Below are 18567 nucleotides of genomic sequence, written 5' to 3'. Positions count from 1 at the left end.
CAGAGTATGCTTCCCTTCTGCTCTTGAACCCCAGGACAGCTAGAACCAACTGTTTTTCTTTGCCAGGAATGGAGAAGGCAAACACCTTGCAGCTGCTCATTATCTGACCAACGGTTGGAGCCAAGCTGGCCTTCTACTTGCCATTATGTTTTCCCCGGAAGGCGTGGGAAGAAACCTCCCAGTGGCCCTTGGTGCCCTTGCTGGTAGCAGAGGACAGAGTGTGTTTCATAAGTATCGGACAAGAGTACTTTAAACAATAATAGTTAAATCAAACAAAACTTAGAATAGCTGCCATTTCTGATTTCAGTCTGGAGTCTGATTTTTGTCTTTCTGCAGGCAGAAGGCAGCGGGTGGCATTTTCGAATAACAAGGATTGCCTTAAAAGAAGCCATGGTCTCAAAACACTAAAAATACCTGATGTTCCTTTTCTCCTTGCTGGATCCCCTTGGGAAATAGAAATATCCATCTAGTAGATGGTTTCCAGAGATACAATGTTTGCTGAAGTTTGAAGAGGGTTATTTTAGACTGCACTTTCCAAATTGTATTTCTAAAACATAATTAGGGCCTCTTTAGCTTCAGCCAAATAACTGCATATATGGTGGTGCCAGTTAGCAACTCCCATAAAGATGTGCAAAAAGTAAAATGGAATGCCTTTATAAAGACATTCTGTTCTTTGTGCCATACATGAGACTCCCATTTGTCTTCATAAAATATGACTAGTTAGAAGGAAATGAGTCCTCTGAATGAGTTTCCTGTTGCAAATTATTCTGCACTACCGAGACAGAAGGATCGGGGCATGGGATGATAACAGAAAAATTTAAAATATAAACATACAACTCACAGGGCTTGTACACATGGTCATTACAGCCACTGATTCCGTCCCCTGCCCCCCCCCCGTCTTCTCCTTACCCTTCGCTACCCTTCCAGTCCTTTTGGCTGCCTCCCCACCCCCACCAGCTGTAACAAACAGGATCTAATTTGTACCATAATAATAGGGTGTAGTGGAAACTGCAGAAGAAGCAGGAGCAGCCACTGCTCATCTTCAAACTCAGTGACAAATGAAGGGGGAGATTCTGGGTTGCACACTTGCAGCCCTATGCAGATATTACTACAAGTGCCTGAATTAGGTATCATATTTTGTAGCAAAGTTCTTAACCCAAGGTAATATTTCTGAGTTAGCGGAGTCTGTAACCTGAAGCGTATGTAACCTGAAGCATATGTAACCCTAGGTACCACTGTATACATTTTCTGGGGTAGAGGTTCCACACAACTCTACCATGTATAAACCATCAGTGCAGGTGTGTCAGTCAAATATGGCCATTTGCTTTCCAATAAGAATCCTACCAGATGAGACCAAAGGCCTATATTGTACCGCATAACAGGTCAGACGCTTTCTGGAGGCCCAGAAGCAGGGAGCAAAGGCAATGAACGTCCCCATTGTCTATCTCCTACTGACTGACATTCAAAGGTGCACTTCCTCTACATAAGGAGCTTCTACCAGGATCAGATATTCCCCTGGAAATATAGGGCTGATGAAGAAACTTCACAGAAAGAGGCAAATACTTGGTATCACCTGGAATAAAGTCGCTACCAAATTTTATTAAAGGCAACTTTCCCCAATCTGGTGCTTCAGTGTTTTATTCTACTCCCTTTATTTATTGGATTTTTTCACCTGTTCTTCACCGGAGGGTCCCAGGGTGGGTTAAAACACTATGACCACAATGACAAGATTTCAAGGAGAAAAAACTGGCTGAACACAATTTGGTGAGGTAACCCTCAGCCAATATAAGGACAAAGAAATCAGTGAGGCAAAATTCTATCAGCAAATGAAATAAGTCTTTCCAAAATATCCTTTATGTTTACCAGGCATAAGCCTAAGTCATACATGAATGCATCCACAATGATCTTCTATTTTACCAGCCTCCATCAAGTGGATGACACTTCTAATCCTTTTCATTTATTTTAGCATCTTGTACCTTTTTACAAGTAAGTGGGAGACAGGATCAAAGCAATTCCTCAAACAGCCTCCAAGTGTCTCTTTCCATTTAACTGTGGCCTGGCTTCAGTTACGCATCATTTTCTTTGAAGACAATAATGCTACTCTCACAGCCAATAGAAGATTTGAATTTCTAATACTGCCTGCCATTTTTCTTTGAATAAAACTTAGTTACCTGCATCTTTCGAATACATTTTTTCTGGAGTAGCGCTATTCAGCAATGCAAGTGACTTGAGAATTGCCACCATTTTAAACCAGTATTTTCTCTTGTATACAGTTAGGCATAAAGGCCATAATCCCAAACCGTAGCTTACAGAAACATGGTATAGAACAAGGGCTTTCTTTATAGTTTGTACTATTTTAACAGCTCCCAAAACCAATGAGAAAATATACATTTATAGCAGGTCAGCAACTTCCAAAACTGAACAATTGATTGTGAGAGCTGTGTTAAACTTAAGAACTACTATAGCTTTATGAGGAAAAAGAGCTTAAAATGTTATGTTTTTGTACACCCTACATCAAGGGTGGAAAAGCTGGGGCTCTCCTGATGTTGCTGGACTCCTCACTCTGATCCGTACCAGTCAGCACAGCTAATGGTCAGAGATAATGGCAGACATAGTCCAGCAATATCAGCCTCACATGGTAAATCCCATTTGTAAAGAGGGGGACCTAAAAGTGTATTCATACCACATATGTTTACACATTTTCAAGGGGCTTGTGAAGATCACAAGTATTCATTGTTTGTGGGTCCTCCATTCATTCTACTGACATGTAGTTTATAGCTGCTGACATATTTGATTTAAACTATATGTAGTATAGTTACATCTTCAAGTGGAGAGTGTGGTTGCCTTGAAATTCATAGAGATACAAGTTCAGAGTTCCTTGGTTGGGACTCAATGACATAAAACCAAGTATGAAACTGGGATGAATTGGCAGTGTGAGTATGTCCTGAGGCTGACAGGAGTTATTGCCCAAGAGATCTTTAGACCCTTTGGGAATTACATGCCCCAAATGCCCTGCTTGGGAGCCACTGATAGATAAACAGGTTTGAAATTGATTTAAATGAGTTGCAATGAAAGACAGCGCTTGCCCAAGGCCACCCAGTGGGCTGATGATGGAGCAGGACTTTGAAACCCTCTCCAAATCTAAGATCTGGATAACATTCACTCTCAGTGCAAGCTTGCAGCTTCAACAAAAGGCATATCATGCTGGAAGAAGCATCTTCAAAGTGAAATCTTTTTGCTTTTGCCACTTTGCGTAGCAATGGATAGACTGCAATTCTTTGCTGTGTAATGAGAGTTTTCTGGACCTTCCACATATCTCCACAACACAGTCCTGCAGCCAGCATATTAAATCCTACACTGCTTGTGGCTGATACAAACTATTAAAAGCGACAAGCTGGGATACTGTGTACTATCAATTGCAAAGGAAGCATTTCTCCTGCTAGTACCCCTGTTATAAAGGCATGTTTGGGTGTAAAATCAGTAATGGGTTTATAAATTTCACATAAAGACAAGGACTGTTTCCACCAAGGAATGCCTAATTCTGAAAATGCATTACATAAAAAGAGCTGCTGGTACAGAGAGCAGGTTTCCAGGGTGAAACTGATCTTGGCAAGACAAGTAGAGCATTACAAACCAGGCAATTAAAGTTTGAGTCCCACCGGAAGGGAGTGTCAATTGAAACCTGAATCTCCAGAACAGATTTCTCTGCAACTCATAGGGAAGGTAAGAAAAGAGAAATTATGCTTCTTTCACAGGGTGCCAGACCTCAAAAAGAAGGCTAAATGTGAGACTTCTTCCAGCCTTTGAAAATAAGAAGAGCCCTGTTACATCAAAGCAAAGCTCTACCTATTCCAGGATCCTTTCCCCCAAAGTGGACATCTAGCTGCCTGTGGGAAGCCCAGAAGCAAGTTATGAGAGCAATAGCTTTCTCCGAGACTAATATTCAGATGGATGCCGCCTATGATCCTGGAGGTGGTATATAGCCATCATTACTAGTAGTAATTTGGCAGTGATTCATACACTGGTAACCTCAAGACATTATTATTGTGATGTGCTCTGTGTGGGACTCCCCTTGATTTGAACTCTCCAGATGGTGCAAAATGCTGCAGGTTGACTGTTGATGGGGACAGACTGCTGCCAGCTGATAGCTCCAGTTTTCAAAAGCTTGCACTGGCTGTCCATACAGTACCAGGCTGCCCATACATTTTTAGTTGAGGTCAGACAGGCACCCTTCCTGTTGAACTTCTGGCAACTTCTTCCAATAGGCATTTTCACTGAATTCTGATTGTTTTAACTGAGTTTTATTTTCCTTCTGAACGTAACTGAGTGTTATGTTCCTTCTACACCGTTTAGACACTATTGTAATTGGTGTATGAACTGTCTATATATTAAAAATAGCCTTGTCCTTCATGGGGTTGCTTAATCCCATTTTATTTATTCATTACATTTATATACCACTTTTATCTTCCAAGGTGGTATACATGGTTCTCTTCCTCCCCATTTCAACCTCACAACAACCCTGTGAGGTAGATTAGGCTCAGAGATGGCTACTGACCCAAGGTCACCCAGTGAGCTTCGTGGCTGAGTAGGGATTTGAAACATGGTCTCTCATATCCTAGTCAAACACTCTAACCATTAGGTGATCATAACCACATCTTGCAGTCCAAGAAATTCCACACTATTATTGTACTGTGTATTTTGGGTCTATGGATCGCAATAAAGCTGTGTGGGAGAGAGATAAGAAAAATATGTGCTGTGTGACGTATTTTCTTTTGCCTATCTAGAATCCACCAACATTCAGCTCTATTCACTTTCTCTACACTAGGCATAAGCAGAGGTATCTGAAAAGGTTGTAGTCACATTTGCTGTTGTGCCAAAGGAGAGGAGCCAAGATGGAAATGAAATGAAAATCTTTTAGGCAAACCAAATCCAAATTGTATGCTGGGGTGCCACACAAGAATGGTTACCATGCCAGTTTGCCAAAATTAATTAATTTATGACTGTTGTGTGAGCCCAAAGTGCATGCCTATAGGGAAGCCTTTCCAATATGTTTCTGCATGGTTACTACACTGACATTGCCTCCAGTCCATCTCATCAGCCTCCGCAAATGCTAAGGAATTTGGATGCATTAGATGTGATTTGACCTGTCAATTGCATTTCTGCAACCCCACCCTTAGGGGAGGCTGCCCATTGCAAGAGTCACTGCTCTTCGCTTGCCATCTCACCTCAAGGTGAGATCTTCGTAATCAAGCCTGGTTATCAGTCCATGGGCTCAACACAGTTGTCCTTTTTCATAGTCCAAGTGCATGTGAATCTCTATCATAAGGCAAGTACTCACTCTTTCTCTGTCTTGCTCTCTCTCATGATTTAGTCTATAGATTGGTCTCCAACAACTCCCTACTCTTCTCTGTCTCCTGTAATATTTTTTTAGGCCAGAATAAATCTGCATCCTCTTTAATCCGCTTAATGTAGTTGTTTCTAAGCCTTGTTCTTGCTCTTTCTTCTCTGAGGACTGCCTCTGCCCCAGTGATGCCCAGCCAAATCTGGTTGGCTACATAGTTCCGTTAAGCTATCATATTCACTTCACGATCCCTGACTGGTTGGGAACATCTAGTGAAGAAAGTGCTTTGAACTTTAAGGAACAGCACAGCAGTAGATGTGGGGAACTGGTTCCAAAATACATGTGCAAGAATGCAGAGTAGATGTTTCTTGAACCCTTCTGCACCCTCAAAATGGCAAATTTCACATAAAAATAAACACCATGAAAATGCAGCTAACAAGCCCTGAATAGTTTAGCTTACTGTTGTTAATATAGGTTATCTGTGCAACTTAATAACGGCAAGGTCTGACAGAAATTTGATACAAATAACAAATGAACAACCTGATATACACCAATATGAGAACAGAGCCTCTCTGGGTAACATAAAGGAAAGAGCGAGCTTCTGACTACTTTGCTCTCCCTTTACCCTTATTGTCAAGACTTACACTGCAAACTACAGGGCAGAGCCTTGTCTCTCTCTCTCCCCCCCCCCCCCACTTACACTGTTTTGCAAAGCAGCATCTACAGTGATGGTGCTATATGCATAAATAATAAATAAACAGACACGCAAAGCAAAGGGAGTGCAGTAACGATTATCAAATTAATGAATGCAATGTTTCATTTAGGCCTTTTCTTTTTAATGTGTTTTAACCCGGCTGGCTGCCTACCTGTCTTGCCATACAAAATTAAAGCCTGGGGAGGAGAGTGGGGATTTCAGCATACCTCTAAAACGGAACACAGCCAATTAGAACAAATTGGAAGCCTGTTCAGCCTCCATCTTTCTCTCACAGATGGATGTAATTCAGAACAGATTTTACATGCACAGGAAACCAGATTGCAACATTTTTCTATGTAAGGCTTTTCAGGCTGAATACACAAACGCCTTATGAGTCTCATGAGGCGACGCTGATTTGCGACTGCAGCTACTGGCTCTGCCATGACGCTGTTTCACTGAGCACTAAACACCACCGTCCTTTAATGTGGCTCATCTTCCAAATACAGTGGCATTCACATAGTTCCCGTCACTGACCAACAATGCATCTGTGGTTCTGCATCTGTGCTCTTGCTGCTTTTGACACCCCTGAAAATATTAATGAGTTTAATAGAGCACTCCTATGCTTGTTTACTTGGATCTAAGTCTCACTGTGTTCAGTGGAGTTTACTCCTAGGCAAGTATGCACAGGATACAACGTCAGACAGACGTAGTAGGATGGGGAGACAATCTGTTTTGCCTAAACAGGAGACAAAAGTCAGGGCATGCCAAGGCACTATATTTAGAATCATGTCTCTGCCTTCAGTTACAGGGTTATTGTCCGTGGACTTTGGCATCTAAATAGTTGCAGATTCAGGTAGGTAGACGTGTTGGTCTGATGCAGTCAAAATAAATTTAAAAATTGTCCAGTAGCACCTAAGAGACCAACTAAGTTTGTTCTGGGTATAAGCTTTCGTGTGCATGTAACTGAAGAAGTGTGCATGTTCATGAAAGCTTATACCCAGAACAAACTTAGTTGGTCTCTAAGGAACTACTGGTCAATTTTTTTATTTTTTTAATATAGTTGCAATTATGGGTTGCATAATTATGGACTTTTCATCCAAATGGCCTTTTGTTTTTCTCTGCATTGGCCTCATTTAGGGTGATGGGAGCTGAGATCCAACAGCATCTGGAGGGCACCACACTGACCACCCTTGCTTAGAGCATTGCATTTGAACTTGTGTCCTTGAGCTCCATTGGCAGAAGCTTGCCTAGTCAGGACATTCCATAGGAGAGGCAATGGAAAGGATCCTTCTTCAGGACTCTTAACAGTAAGAAAGGCTACAGTGTTGACCCATCGTGCTAGGTTGCAAGCAAAAGATATTCTGATTGGCCCAATGTTATTTTATCTTATTCATTTATGGAGGTATCCAATGAAGTATATCTGTTAGTGCAAGGATGTCCACTTGCACAATGGCACTTCTACTCCCTGTCCTGTGCTATCCCCAAATCTGCTCCAGAACAAATATAGGAGGCTCACCAGAAAGTAGAGAGGAGAAGTTCTGTTGCATAGCCAAAAGTCCTTGTGATAATGGAACTACTTTGTTGGATACTGCCCTCAAGAAAGTGGAAATTCTGGAGACTGATGCTGTGCAGGTAATTATGAGGGTGGCAGTTGAGTCCATGATTTGTTTTACTCGTTTGTAATACGTATTTTACAAAAACACAACTTAGGGGAGCCCTGCTCCTCCCTCTGAAAGTGCATGCGGACAAACATAGAGCAATTATTTCTCAACCAAGAAAAGGGTGCTTCCTTAACTGTTTTGCCACTGCTCATTCATTAAGAGTTTCATCTTGCTGTGTGCAGTCACCTTGGTGGAATCACTGCTCACAAGTTAACAGTCTCATTACACAGAAAAGGCTTCATTTCCCCACCTCCAGCAACATAATAACAGATATAAAATAGCACAAGAGTGGAAAATCTTCACAACTTCATCCAGTCCTTTAGCAGTGACTCATTCCTCAGATCGGTTCTCCCTAGTGACCTGCTCTTTCGGTCTGACATTCGTCTGCTGAAATAAAAAGGGGGTTACACAAAATCTGGCGAGCACGGGAGACCTGCTGGATCTGCCAGGCACTGCTTTGCTATGTGTGCCTCTCTGGCTGCCAGTGCAACTTAATTAGTGCTCACCATCACCACCACCCCACAGACAAAAAAGTTAGCATTTTGTTTCCCTTGGCAACCCAGATTCACAGAGTTTCAGTGGTGTCATAACAAGCTCTCTTATGTGCTGTGAGTATGCAGTTTCTGTATATGCCAACTTTTTTCCTGTTTCTTCAGCACTTTGTGAGCAAGGTGTGTGAGAGTAATGACTTGTAGGAATTGTCGGCATCAAGACTGTAACAGGGATTGGCAAGGTCCAGGAATCGGTTGAATGGGTTAACAGCTCAAAGGGGCAAACCAACTGTCACCAGAGTTCAACATGGGGTGTACAGTCCCCTCCAAGGGAAGCTGGGAACATGAAGTATGGATGGATATCGTAAGGACCACTATATGAACCTGCCCAAGTCCTGAAATTGGCATTGGAGACTCTAGCAGGGCCGGCCCACCCATGAAGCAAGGTGAGGTGATTGCCTTGGGTGGCAAAATCCACAGGGGCAGCAGATCCAGCCTCCAAGGAATGCTTCGCCCCGCTGCTGCTGCCCCTGCCACAGCGGAAGCAACAGCTGTGGTGAGCTCCTTGGAGACCGGATCTGCTGCCTCCTTGGGATCCCCCTCCTTGGCATCTGCCTCTTGGTGGATAGGAGACCTGGCAGGAGGACACCATTTTGTGGCTTGCCTCAGGTGCTGTGTGGGCAGGGCCTGCTCTCTGCTCTGTCTCTATTGGACAGTGTGGAACAGAGCAAGTCTATTTCTCTTACTCAATTTCTCAATGGCTTTTGATACCACTTACCATGATAGCCACCTGGAGTGACTGTTCAGGATGGGCACTGAAGGCACTTTATTACAGTGGGCACTACTTGTGCAGGCAAGTCCAGACAGCAGCACTGGGGAAGTGCTCTTTAGCCCCCTAGCACTTGTGCCATGGAGTTCCATGGGGCACATTTTGTCCCCAGTTTTACTTCTGCATGAAGCCATTGAGAAGAGTCACTGGGTGTTTCAGAGAATAGTGTTATCAATTTGTTGGTGATACACATCTCTGTTTCTCCATAACATTTGAATCAGGAGTGGCTGTGCAAGCCCTGGACCAGAGCCTGGATAAGCGGAGCTTGAATGTGGAAAGATAGAGGCTTGGTGGACAAGAGGCTCCCATATCCAGAAGATAGACAATTGCTTGTTCTGGGCATGGTCACACTCCCTTTAAAGGAGCAGGAACATAACTTGGGGTACTGCTTGATAAACCTTTGTCATTAGAGGCTCATGGTACCTCTGGGTCTAAGATATATTTTACCAGTTTTATCTGTAACATGGGATACAGGGAAGTGAGTGGCACACAGGTCGAGAGCTGGCAAACAAACACAGGCTGGCATCAATACAGCAAAAGGAGAACCAGAAAAGCAAGACAAGGTGAAGATCTAGGTACAAATATGTATTTACCAGGTCAGATTAGGTCATGGAGCACCAATGACCTATGTTTGATCGAAGGGAGAATATTATTTCTCCCCTAGATTCTGCAACCACCGAAGCCCCCAGTGTGTGGATATGAAGCTTCCAGCCTTGCTTACTCTGGCAGTGCTATGTTGCTAAGGTAAAGCTGACTACAAACCATTTATAGGAACCAATCAGAGCACTCAGAGGTAGAGTTAGCTGAGAAGCTTCTTCAGAGAATACTGTCTTCTGCAAGCCATGCCTTGCAGTATATGAATTCTTGTCTATGGACCCAGGATTCTGGTTTTTAAGCTACCTCATACTGACACAATGATACTACTTGTAAATTGTATTTCTTTCCACGGCTGTCCCTCACTGTCAGGACAAGTATCCACAGTGGGTCCTGAACCTGGGATGCCAGGCATCAATTCAGCCTAGAAATATAGGAATGTGTCTAATATCAAGTCAGACCATAGGTCCATCTGACTGGCAGTGGCTTCCCAGGGTTTCAGTCAGTGATCTTTCCCAGCCCGTAACTACTGATGCCTGAGATTGAACCTGGGACCTTTTGCATGCAAAGCATGTGCTCTGCCACTGAGCTATGACAGTAAGACCACATAGAGAAACGAAGACCCCTGTTAACAACAAGAGGGCACAGCTGGTCATGCAATATTTTCTGGCTCCTATAAAAGCTTTGAAATCAGGATGGCTCAGTAACTGAGTAAGGGCCTACGCTGGTGTATTTCCAGAGGAAGCTGTGCGCCTCAAAAAATGATAGCAGCAATTACGTAGTAGGTTTTTAAGCTTCTGTAAGCACAGAAGAGCACGCACATTGACTGTGATAACATAAAACAATAATAATGAAATTAACAAGCTGTCTAGATCAATGAATGCCGAGACACAAATTGACTGAGAACACTAAATATTGAATAGTAAAGGAGAAAGAGTAGGATATGGAAGACTGGCCCTAGACCAAGTGCTGTCCTAGGCAGAGAGAATTCTACAATTCTGAAAACATTCAACCTTTGAAAACCGGGTTTTTGGTTGCATTTTAGCTCTTTTCATGACTTTGATGCATAATTTGCATGCATGACTGATCTCCTGTCAAACAAATATAATAAATTTGAATGCTGGATCGTGATCACTCACATGCACACGTTGAATCGGCTCTGATGTTGCAAATTTTTCCATGAATTTAAAACAAAAGCAAACAGAACTTAAACATTAGCACAATGCTGGTTGTGCAGATCCATGTTGCCAGCTTTACAAGTTAAGAGGGTTTCTTTTATTTTAGCTGCTGAGCCAAGCACTCCCCCCCTCAAAAAAAATGGTCACAGAGGGGAGATAGCAAAGCGAGTGGAATAAACTGCTCCATCTTCTCACTTTGTCACTGCTTGCGTGCTCTGAAAGGGTAGGTGAACAGCCAGCAACAAGCAGGAGGAGAAGAAGGCCAAGAGGCTTAACACTGCTCCTCCCCACGCTGCAGGAGTGTGAGCCTTGGCAAGTACCCAACAATGCCTGCTCCTGACAACACCCCCAAATGTGGGCTAAAAGTGATTTGAGAGTGGGCATGTAAAAAAATCTCTGCGCAAGCAGGTTACTGCTGTTTTGATACGGAACTGTTATTTTGATTGTACCATTTCAACAGTAGATCTTTGGCCTCTGCCCAATAAAATCTGAGTGCTTGCTCCCATCTTCCTCCTCCTCCGCTTCTTTCTTCTCAGTTGGCATTGGGGAACAGAAGACTTGGGAGAAAGAACAGAGGTGGGGTTTCTTCCATCCAATCTGCTTCTTCCTTCTTCCCCAGGGCTGAATGGCTGACCAGCAGCCTTAATATGCAAAGCAGCGGCACAATGTTCTATCCATCTAGGCATGCTAGGGAACTGGGAAGTCTTTATTATTATTATTTATTTATTTCAAAAAAAATGATTGTAAAAAACAACAACCTCAAAGCAGCTTACAAAAGTTAAAACATTAAAATCAAGAAAAAATCACAACCATACTTTAAAAAATGCAAGAGATAAAATACTACAACAGATTAAAACTACCCCAACTTTCTCAGCATCTGGGTAGGCTTGTCTAAACAATAATGTTTTTAGCAGGTGCCAGAAAGAGTATAGTGAAGGAGCTTGCTTGATCTCAATAAGCAGGGAGTTCCAAAGTGTAGGTGCTGCCACTCTAAATGATCAAGTTCTTACAAATGCAGAACAGGTATCACATAGCATGGTAGTAGTGCCAATACTGCTGATCAAAGCAGTCAAGTGAGCACATGTGGGGTAAGGCAATTTCACAGGCAAGATGGCCCCAAGTTGTTATGGGCTTTATATACCAATAGTAACACCTTGGATTTGGCCAAGAAGTCTTACATAGAGAAAATCACAGCCATTTCCCACTTTAAGTAAATTATTTAACTAAATAAGTAATTCCGGTAATATCCAGGACATCTGCACTAATATTGCAGGTTTTCTTGGCATTTGCTTTCAATATGCATTTTAATTTTACAGAGTAAGTGCCAAGAGTGCTTGATAGGCATGAAGAAGGGGGGAGCACAGGGGAATGAGGGGAAAGAAGAGTATCTCATCTGCCCATTTAGGGTAATGAACGCACACTTAATGCTTTCATGTGTCATCTCAGGTCAGGCTGCTATGGCTATGAGCATAAGACAGATAAACACAGCAATAAAGTAGACACAAACATACATGAAGATGGCAGACTTAGCTCTGGCTTTGAGCTCTGTATATAATGTTCAGATGGGAAGAAAGGGAATATGCTAAATGCAGACTGTCTCCACTCCCAGGGGGGATCTAATGATACTTGCTTAAAAAAAAAAAAAGCCACATGCCCTCTGATGAGTGCAAGACCAGGACAGCAGGTAGAACCAAACAAACAGCAGGGGAAAGAGGGTAAGGACAGAGAAAAACATATCTGGCCTCTAATCCTCCCATCCCTACCAGCCTTTTTTCTGAGGGTTCATATGGGTCTTTCCACTTACTTTGCCAACTGCCATCTTGCTGCACCCTAAGTCCTATCCTTTGTAGTTCAGCAGCATCTGGAAGGCCAAAGGTTCCCCACATCTAGGCCAAGATGCTGCTACAACATAAAATCCCTACTCTGCTTGCCTACCCTTCCCAAAATAAATCATTTCGTATTGATAGTGAGAGTGCATAGCAAATGCAGAATCATTCAACGTCCAGCATCACTAACAAGAGAAGCAAACTGATAGTGTTGCTTAGCAGTGTGACATACCCTACAACATTCCTGAAATGGAAATAGGGACATATTCTACATTCCCCCACTCACCGCTTTCATTATGAGAGACTGACTGACTGGGGAGTCAGTCTTAGGGGCATTCAAGCAACTCAGATCTTGTTTTCATAAAAACAGGAAGTAACGCTGTTTTAAGTGGGGGAGCGGGAGAGGAAGGCATAGATCTAAGCAACGTATTAGAGGGGTGCATGAATCTGAACTTCCAGTAACACGTTGAAACGCTGTACTGAAGTGATGGCCCCTTGGGAATTAGGGACTCTGTGTGAAAAAGTGAGAAGCCATGATAGCTTAAGGGTTTCCGTGATGATTCCGGTATTTTCGGGGCAGTTGGAAGGTATGGTGTGAGCATTAACTAATGTCCAAGACTTGGGTGGAGGAGGTTAAAAGCATTCTCTGCACATGTGTAGGAACTATTCTCAGCTGGAGAACTTCCAGACCACAGTGCTTGTCTTGCATTTGATGATAGCATTAGAAGCTGTCAGGGTGAAATTTCCAAGCCAAGAAACTAGAAACTCAGTGACATATTTAACCAGGAATAATACTGTACAAGACTAGAATTTAAAGAAGCACATTCTGTTCACAAGCTCCCTGATAGTCAAGACACATTCTTTGATAGTATCGTACAATTCAATTTGGAAAGTAAAGGGCCTTTAATTTTTGTTATGCTTCCTTCTATCTTGAAAATAGTCTACAACTTGTGTACAAGTTGAGTTATAGAGCAGAAAGGTCATCAAGCACATGTAAAGAATTCCTAAGGAGAATTCAAAGTTTTGAATATTAACAAATTGTGATTAAAGAGCTTCGAATGGAATAGACTTCTCCTAAGGTATGAAAAAATCAGGCAGCATTTTATACAGAGGTTTGCAATTCTCCAGCTGTTTTTGCTTCAAATACTAGTAAAAAGAAGCATTAAAAGAACTATCTGGAATGAAAGGATGGGAACACTAGACTCTGCTCACTGTTGCTAGGCACCAAGTGATGTGCAGAGGCCTGCGATGAGCCAGGCTTGAAGGGAGATGCATATATTTGTCCTAATGAACACAGAATCTCATTAAAATCAAGAGACGGGTTGAACTATTAGGACAGCTTTGTCCAAGTTGTTCAAAATGCAATGTGAGCTTTGGATTCCTCCCCTTTTGAGGGGTCACGAGAATTTAATCTTGTCTCAGTTTCATTATCTGCAGATGTCCCTTTTCAGGATAATGCACTGCCACTTTTTAACACAATAGGCTCCCTTGTCACAGTTATGCGGCATAGAAGTTGCCTAAAGCAGCTCAGTGGTGGTTCAAATAAAATGGTTTGTGTCTGTGTGTGGGTACCATTTGGCAAAGTGTCAAACTCTGGTTAAAGCACATTTAGCTACCAGCAGATTTGGAGAGGCTCTCTCCCACTGGACAATTGGATGTAATTTATTTCAAGTAGCACTTTATTAAGGTACATGCTCCTGTTTTCTTAATTGCTCTGCAACTGTGTTGTTCAGTTGCACCTTGTTGGGGGAGGGGAGAGAAATTAACAGTGTGTCTTTATACTCTGATGAGTCACTGGAAGAGGCACTGCTCATTGGAGGAGACAGGACTTTGCGCCATGATGAGTGACTGGAAGCACTAGCATCTTGTCTACGGAATGTGGGCCTGGAGAGCATACATAGAACCATCCATATTGCTGCAGCCAAATTAACAGAGAATATCATCATACTGAATTTCTGGACTTGAAACAAGATAAATATGTTTGTGCATGTGCAATTGAATCTCAGAATAAGCAAATAGGCTCTAGTCTTTGACTAAATTTTGAAGTCTCCAGCCTGATATTCCTCTGAATTGTTGGTATTTTGTGTATGTTTCATATATCACTGTACTCTGGATGGTTAAAAAAGAAACATTTATAACGTCAACTTTTTTTTTCTTTACCACAGCTAAATGCTTCCATTATTGATCCTGATGATTGCAGCACATAGAGTATTTAGCCACTAAATCATGCAAAAGGTGTTCCCTCTTATGTTGGCATCAACTACAAGCTGTCTGCATTCAGCCAATTAATTTTACCTAGCATTGGTGGAAGTGTGCCAGATCTTCCAAGGAGAAAGATGTGCTCATGTCCCTTCTCTGCCAGCTATACAGCTCTTCCAGATGACTCCTTGTGCATGAAGAAAAGACAGAGGAGTCTCTCTGCCCTGATCCACTGCTCTGACAGAACAGAAAGTCTTTGGGACAATGACTCACCAGTGTTGGGAGGTGACTTATTGGTTTTTTGATCTACTTTGAATCACTCTTCTGCCTGTTTGAGGCTTCCCATTCTGGCCCCTCCTCATTTTATTTTTTTTATCAGCATTGTGTAATGCAAATTAAGCAGCAGCATTGCAGCACTGTTTTCTCTGCTATGAGTTTTGTGTGTCTTTCTTTCTAAATAAGTGCATCCAAGGCTCCAAAGTGCATCAAACGGGGCCTATGGGATTCCTTCTGTACATCACAGCATCAGTTTCGTTCATCCATTCTGCACTCAGAGTAAGATAGTTTCCATCTTCATTTAGGTTAGGGCTGAGATCAATGTATACTTGTGATTGGAGTAAGACAAGGAACAGACAATGAAGGATGGGAGTTGAGCAAACATGAAAGTTTTCCACACTGAAGGTTCTGGTTTTCCTGGCCATGGTTCACAGCCAGCATGCCCAGGAACAAGAGAAAATTCTGGCCATCCATGCAATAACAACAAGCTGAAAATGTCCTAATGTGTCCCTGGTAGGTTTCCCCAGCCACTCTGGGTGGCTCCCAACCGAATATTAAAAACACAATACAGCATCAAACATTAAAAACTTCCCTAAACAGGGCTGCCTTCAGATGTCTTCATCTGAAGTTATCATTCAGATGTTATCTTAACTTGTGCACTGCCTTGATACAGACTATAATAGGTGGACTATACAGATTTTTTTATAAAACAGTGGATAGTATCCCTACCTGGAGCATTCTACTAAGGGTGGAATTCATGAACAGTGTGGAAGTTCCCTTGGAAGCTTGGGAGGGCAAACACCCCAATGCTCCCCAAGCCCATTCCCACATCTAGCCCAATCAGGAGCAGAAGCAGAAGGCTGTCTAAGCCACTGGTCTTAAACTGGTGGGTTGGGACTCACTAGTGCAAGTAGATATATAGGTACTGCTCTGGCAGGAAGGTAAACGGCGTTTCCGTGCACTGCTCTGGTTGCGCCAGAAGTGGCTTAGTCATGCTGGCCACATGACCCGGAAAAACTGTGGACAAACGTCATCTACCACAGCCAATAAAGCGAGATGAGCGCCGCAACCCCAGAGTCGTTAATGACTGGACTTAACTGTCAGGGGTCCTTTACCTTTTTTTTTTTGTGGGTTATGGCCTGATCCAAGGTGGGTTGCAACAGGAGCACTACCACCATGCAAATATATGGTAAAAGATTAAGAAATTCATCCCCAATTGCATGTTTGGGTTAAAAGTTGGTCCTGGGACTGAAAAGGTTGTAGATACATGGTTGAAACCAACCCATGCAAAGCCATCATCCATGCTCCACCCAGAGGCCAACCATGGTAGTGAAGAACAGAACTGAAGGGAAGAAGTTCTGGATTCCTGGTACCTCTATTTAGGACTAATAATTATTATTTTTATTTATTTACATTGGACTAATATGGAGGAGCAGTGAGTGAATAGGTTGTTCCATGGCTTTCTGAACAGCCTGTAATGGAAAGGGAGAGGGAAGGAATTATGCTTTCCTTGGCGGTGGTCTGAATGTCCTCTAAGGAAGCCAACCTCACACTTTGAAATTTGTTGGGTTTATTTCTAACAAGATGGTAGCTAATGCTCAACCATTCATTCTCATCACATAAGCAGCCTTATTTACATAATTCTGTTTAAAATGCAATAGTTTACACTTGATTTATTTGTTCCAGCAATAGGCAGGACAGGTCTATTGAATCACTCACGGGAAACCTACAACTCCGGGGAGTCAATCAATGCTTTCGTGAGTCTCTCTCTGTCCCATAAATTATGAAAGATTATTAAAACACTGTCAAGTGCCTAATTAGTACCTTTAGTGTTCTTATTAGAACTCAATAGCTTTTCTTCAAACCGTTAACGCTGATTATTATGAAAACGATAGAGGCATTGTTGCAAACCATAAATGAAAATTCATTACAATTTGGTAAATATGAAAAAGAGGTGTTTTCCCCCTTTCTGGCTTTTGCCTTCCCCACAATCTGCCACAGGTCCTTCTTTCCGACAGTGGTAGGTTCCACTTGGGCAAACACAACTGTTAAACAAGGGGTGACATGCTTAATCAGTTTGGCCTATTCTGACAATAGGAATGGAGGCAAGCGATATAAAACAATTAGCATTTTGCCTATCTTTCTTACTATGATTTATGACTGCACAATTATTTTTCTTGCTTTTCCATGATTAAAGCCAAAATAGATTGTTTTTCCTGCCTCCATGAGATGAAATTGGCTGCTCATTACTCAGATAAATTGAAAAATAAAATGTGAATGATTATTCCATTTGGGATATACAGGGGTATCATGAAATTACAGCTTGCTGTAGGAATCATATTCTCAATGTTATATGGGATCCTGAATCTCCTGTTTAAGGGCTCATATTTCATAGCTCTTGCCCACAGCTGCTGACAGAAAGAAAACAGGATTGTGTACTCTGAAATCAGACTTGGCTTAATTCACCTGACATACAGAGCAGAATTGTTCCACTAAATTGTGCCTCCCCCAATTTCTCCTTTGTTTTGTTCAACCATTTATCTCCTCTTATTTTAATCTCTTTAATCACATTTGTTAGTCATTAGTTCCCCCAGTCCATCATCACCCAAAGTTACATACAACATTTTTTAAAAAGCATAAAACACTATATCACAATTTGGGATGGGCAAATCTATCAATTTCAGTTTGTCATTTTTCCAGGCTTAAGTTTAGTTCTCCGCATCTCCACAACAGTTTCTTTCTTTAAAAATCCTCATGAAAAATCATCAGCATTTGAGTGAGAATTTGTCCTAATTACACATTTTTCCTATGCAATTTTGCCAAATATACACATTTTTGCAAACCAATTTTCCCTAATAGAATTCATCTTTCTATGTTATTTTCATTAATATGTACATTTTTCTGCACACTTTATCCTAGGATATGCACTGTTGCTTTGTGCATTGTTTCAGAAAGTGTGAATAAGATGGTTTTGCCTTTAAATACAAACTGAATCAAATTTATGCCCTTTCCCTAAGCACAATACAATTTCATTCCATCACATCTCCCTTTCTTGCAGCATTCAGCTGCTGTCCTCTGAGTGTCTCTTCAATCTTTTGCAGTATTCAACCTTTGCCTTAAATTTAAATCCTCCTTGGTCCCTTTGCCTATCCTTTCCATGCCGGAAACTTTACTCTCATTCCATACAGACACTTATTTTCCTTTGCTGCTCTACAGTCCTGGAATACTCCCCCATCTGACAGACACATGGTTCCTCCTGTTGTTTTATTTTCCGAAAATTGCTTTTGTGGAAAAATAAAATAAAAATCTCAGGCTTTCTGATCTCATCTCTTCCTCCTTTTGTATCATGTTGCATCTTTAGACTGAGCTTGAAGGTAGAGCCTGACTACAAATCTAATTCTGTGTAGTACATAACTGGTGTATATGCACTCAAAATAGATCTGTTGTTGTTAGGGTTCCAAAAGCAACACCACAGTGC

General features: G+C 42.0%; 1 protein-coding gene across 38 annotated transcripts in view; it reads right to left on the bottom strand.

The window, feature by feature from the left end:
- CACNA1C (calcium voltage-gated channel subunit alpha1 C) overlaps positions 1–18567 on the bottom strand; it is a 522932-nt gene that overhangs the window by 363610 nt on the left and 140755 nt on the right. The gene's annotated exons all lie outside the window — the stretch shown is intronic.

The sequence above is a fragment of the Podarcis raffonei genome, chromosome 10 (genome assembly GCF_027172205.1).
Source record: "Podarcis raffonei isolate rPodRaf1 chromosome 10, rPodRaf1.pri, whole genome shotgun sequence".
NCBI lineage: Eukaryota > Metazoa > Chordata > Lepidosauria > Squamata > Lacertidae > Podarcis > Podarcis raffonei.
The sequence above is the reverse complement of the archived record's forward strand: the minus strand, read 5'-3'. Positions and strand labels throughout refer to the sequence as shown.